Source organism: Otolemur garnettii, unplaced genomic scaffold (assembly GCF_000181295.1).
Source record: "Otolemur garnettii isolate 467f Iridium unplaced genomic scaffold, OtoGar3 scaffold00033, whole genome shotgun sequence".
Lineage (NCBI taxonomy): Eukaryota > Metazoa > Chordata > Mammalia > Primates > Galagidae > Otolemur > Otolemur garnettii.
The window spans coordinates 16606795-16612332 of NW_003852428.1; positions in this window are offsets into that span (position 1 = coordinate 16606795).

The following is a 5538-nucleotide window of genomic DNA, read 5'->3' on the forward strand; positions in this document are numbered from 1 at the left end:
GATGGAGTGTTCAGTGCAGGGAGTAAAAATGTGAAGGGCACAGTCATTGGCCTAAGAAAACTTCTTCATCTAGTAGCCAAAAAAGGATTTTAAAAGAAAGTTAATTAGGGATTCTAAGTGAAATGCTATCTCAGTGTATATAAATCCACATGGCTCAGAGCAACTGACTCCAGCTCAGGGGCCAAGAGAGGCAGAGAACATGGAAGTGTTAGAAAGCTCTACGAGTATTTCATTAGACAGAAATAGCCTAAAATTTAAACTTTATTTGTTAGGCACTGTGATAGCTCTGGTAGATTAAAGAAGCAACCACGTAAATACTAATATTTCTGTTTTCAAATGTTTACTGTGGGACTTATTTCCAGTTCAGATTGGGAAAGAATTCTGTGCATTTTTCTACAATAGTGTCATATTTCTGCCAGTTATGATTATATCTTTAACCCAACTGAAGGTATTCTTTGAAATTTGGTTTGACCAATGACGTAATTTTATTTTCTTCCTAGGGTAAGTCAGATATTCCATTACCATGGTCTGTCCTCAGTCTGGGCCCCTTTCTCCATCCCTTCATGGAAGGGTTTCTCAACCTCAGGACAACTGACATTTTGGACTAGATAATTTGTCGTTGTTGAAAGATATCCTGCGTTTTAGAATACTTAGCAGCACCCCTAACCTCTATCAACCATATGCTGGTGGCACATCCATCCCTCTGTTATGACACCAAAAATGTTTCCAAACTCAAATGTCCCATGAAGGACAGAACTGCTTCTGGTTGAGAACCATCACTTTAAGAGGCCCACTCTGTCTTTATCACTATGGCTTTGAAGATTACGTTCTACAAGGTTGAGTGAATGTCCCTCGTCTTCTTTTACAGAATTGTCTTAGAAATTTAAGGGCCTTCTTATATTCATGTATATTTAAGAAGGGATTTGTCCAGTATGCCTTAAATATCACTGGGTTATTAACAGATCATATTAATACTACTTTTTATTAATTCAGAGAATATGGACATATTTTCAGTGTTGTTTTCCTCTATTTAGTCTGTCCTTTAAATAGTTTAACTTTTACAATTTATTTATAAATAGACCAAAAACAAAATGCAAAAACTACAACTTCTAAAAGAAAATATAAGACAAAAGTTGGCATGACCTCAAATTTTTTGAGTGTTAAATACAGCACCAAAGCACAGTCTATGAAAAAACAAAATGAAAATATATGTTAGACTTTATTCAAATTATAAAGTTCTGCTCTGTAAAAACAAAACAAAACAAAACAAAAAAACCCACACACAGTACCAAGAGACTAGAAAAGTCACAGACTAGAATAAGAAACAGAAAAGCATATATCTTAAAAATGAGCAGTAGCTAGGATAGACAAAGGATTTTTAAAATTCACCAACAGGAAAACAACCCAGTTAGAAATGAGAACAGGTCTGAACAGGTACCTCACTAAAGAAGACCCGTCAGTGGAAAGCGAACATATTAAAAGATGCTCAGTATAATTTCTCATCGGTGAAATGAAAATCAAAACAAAGAAATTCTGCTCCCCAATAGAATGACTAGAATAAAAAACTGCCGTCAGTGCTGTAGTTTGTGGGAATGCAAAATAACACAGCCACTTCGAAAGAAATTTTAGCAGTTTCTGACAAAGTCAAACATAGTCTTACAATACAACGTAGAAATTGGGCTGATTTGAAATGTAGGTCCTAAATAAGTAAATAAATAAATGTAGGTGTGCACAATTTGAAATTTAGGCCCTAAATAAATAAATGTAGATGCACACACAATATCAGCACAGGAATGTTCATTGCAGTCTTACTCAGAATCACCAAAACCTGGACGCAATCGAGATGCGTCAGGTCAACAGATAAACAAATATTGGTAGGTCCGCACAGTAGAATACTATCCATCGATACATAGAACTGAGCCATCAAACCACGTAAAAAGTGGTTATATCTTAAATGCAATGCTGTAAATAAGTGTAAAGTAGCCAGTCTGAAAGGCTACATATGGCATGATTTCATTTACATCACGTCCTGGGAAAGGTAAAAGTGATAACCAGATGTCAGGAGTGTGGGGGAGGGGAGAGCTGAGTACAAGCAAGGAACTGATTCTATATAATATTTTAGTATTAGACAAGTGGCAATATGCATTTCTCAAAATCTAATGGGTGAATGGAGGGGGATTGGAGAGATCACTTCTGTGCTTTATCTTACAAGGGTACAAGTGAACCTTTCTAAGAGTAGAATATGAATGTTTTGGCACAATAACTAGGTAAATGACATGAAGGCTATGTTAACCAGTTTGATGGAAGTGTTTCAGATTGTGGGTGAAAACACCACACTGTACCCTAGAACTGCATTAATGTACATAGTTACCATTCAATTAAAAAAAAAATCTGCAGGACTTTACTGTACAGCACAAAAAGTAAGCCTTGACATGTGCAAATTTTAAGAGATCATTTAGGGGATGGGGGATCCCAGGATGGACTGCAAAACAGGACCAAAGAATCCAACAGCACTACAAATATGCAAAAAAACCTCACTTAGGAGATGAAACAGGAAAAGTGCTGACCTAGACAACTTTGAAATTTAGTGAGGTCTTTAAGATTGAAGATAAAAGGCTCCATTCATAAGCACTGTGCTCTAGTTTAGAACATTTCCCACAGAGACACAGGTTAACAAACTTTTTTAATATCAGTATAAGACAGTCTAAATTGAAAAAAGTTAAAACAAGCATTATTCCATGTGTTCAGTAGATAAATGAAACAAAAATTTTGAGTACCTTCATTACACAACCATCTCATGTAAGTTAAGTTTCAATTTTTATTTGGAAAGTTATAACAGGATATGTTCATGGGGCACAGTGTCATGTTTTCATACATGTATATGTGAGAAATGGGAAAATCAAGCTGATTTAACATATCCATTATCTCATATTTCTTTGTGGTGAGAATATTTAAAATCCACTCTTTTAGCAATTTTGAAATATACAGTAGATTAACTACAGTCAACTTGCTGTGTGCAACAGGTCACCAGAAGGTGACCTCCTACCTAAGGAAACTGCTCTGCACCTTGTGACTAACGTCTCCCCATCCCCCACCCCAGCCCTCGGCCGCTACCACTCTATGCCTATTTTTATGAGTGTGATTTTATAGGTTCCACTTACAAGTGAGCTCGTGAGTATCTGTCCTCCTGCCCAGCTGTGTGGTGCAGCTTTACTAACTAGTCCTCCCTTCTTTATTCCAACTCCCTCCGGAGATTCTGTGTTCACCCTCCATTCTGAGTTGGGATCACTTCTCAGTCCTTGCTGCAGCCACTATCATGCCCTGACCAGCTCCCCAAAAATGTACTGTCTATTCTTCTCCCCAGTCTAAATCAACTGTCAGGTTAAATGGCTCTCAGTCTCCACAAAGTCTTTCTGACGGCTCCGGCCCCAGATAGCACCCCTCTCCTTCCTGATAATGTCTGCTTCTGTCCAATATAACATCCTCTACCCACCCCTGCTATGTGGCTTGGGTCTACACTGAGATGGGCTGCAAGTGTACAGTGCGCACTGAGTTGAGAAGACTCTGTTAGGAAAATAATCTGATGCATAATTTTAAAATTATTACATGCTGAAATGATAATATTCTGGATCTACAGAGCCAAAGAACTACTACTAATAATATTAAAATTAATTCTACCCATTAGTTTTTACTTGTTCCAAAAATATTTTCTTGCTCTAGAAAATTTTAAATTTTATATCATGTGTATGGGGCAAGTGTTATATATTTTTATTTCAGATTAATATGAGAGTACAAATATTTAGGTTATAATCTTTGCATTTGTTAAGTAAAGTCCCTGTTGTAGTTGTGTCCAGCACCCAGGAGGTGAGGTCTATACCCTCACAATGTGCCCATTAGGTGGGAGCAGACAAACCCCCCCTTCCTTCTTTCCCTCCCCTCCTACTTCCTACCCCCCAGCTTGAAATGATTGGGGTTTTCTCTTGTGTGGGTGTGTATTATATTTGTATCACACGATGTCATTCTAGAACATACATTCTACCCAGTGCAGTATAGATTATATAATTATAGAAGGATTTGTTATGCTTTCTGGTTCTGCCATCTATGTCTTTGTTGTTGGAATTAATAGACCATTTCCAAAAGAGGGGCGGTGGGCTCTGTGTACCTGAAATTATCTGGTGTCTCAGCACACGTGGGGGACTGCTTCTGCTTTGCAAAGACCTGTTGTCTTCCCTGGGGAAGCTACAACCTGAAGATTTAGAGCTAAATGTTTTCTATGGTCTGAGAACCCACGAAAAACTCTGATCAAAATGTAGGAGATGAAATAATATCAGAAACCGAATATAGCATCCAAACATTTTTAGTTATTTTGTTTTTTTCAGGGAACAATTTGTAGGTTCCAATTCAAACATTTGAATGTCAAAACAAATAGCCAAAAGTTTCTAATGAATCATTTGCATTCAAGAGGTGTTTCACTGCATGCTAATATATATATATATATATATGCTAAACATATATTATAAAATATATATATAATGTATGCTAGACATATATTTCCCTTTTCAAACCTGTATTCAGCAAGCAGGCAATTTTTTGCTTGGTCATTTATAGATCCCGTGCATAATTTATAGAGGGAAGTGAGAAAAATAAATGATAGGAAATTATAAAGTATTTCCTTGGGAGAGAAAAACAAAATAGAAACAGCACAAAGCCACTGTACGACAATCAGCCGCACATTCCCCACATTGTTAGTCCTTCCATGTTAGTCCATAACAACCATACGCTAAGATCCACCATGAGTCAATGCGGAGGGATTGTTCTTGTTAATCTAGACCCTCTTTCCCCCACATGGAAATTAAATCTCAAGAATTTCAATGAGAACCAATTCTGAGTTAAAAAATGAACCACTTCATCTTCCTCAGAAAAGCTGTCACACAATTCTCTACTTGAGCAAAAAGCTCATAATTTTCAGTGAATTATTTTTAGTGTAGATTTGAGTTTAGAGGTAGTCAAATACGCGTTCTTTAAGATTTTGAGACTTTTGATTTTATTTATGCTTTAGAAACATTCTTTTCAGGATCAAGATGAGAGGAAACAATGTAAACGTATAACTTATGTCTTAGAGATGATGTATTCCAAAAGATAGTTTGATGTTTTAATTTTTTGAGATTCCAAGCATGTAATAAAATGTATCCAATCAGCAGCAGCAACTTGTTAGGTGCCTTGTATGTGCCAAGTACTGTGTCGGATCCGGGGTACACCAGTGAGCAGAACTCCCCGCTTCTCTGGAATGCAGCAAAGCCGAAGTCACCACAAAGCTCAGCCATGTCATAACAGAGGTGTTGAATGTTACAAAGGCAGATGCTTAAGCTGAGACCTAAACTGCAGGTGAGGGATGTGGGAAGGGGAGAAGTGCTCTGAGCAGAGGAAGTAGCAAGGACCAGCCAGTGAGAGACGGCCTGGAGCCTTTGGGACAAATGATGGAACAAGCCCGACCCTGGGAGAAGAGCAGCAAGAATAAGAAAGGAGGGGGCCAGATCT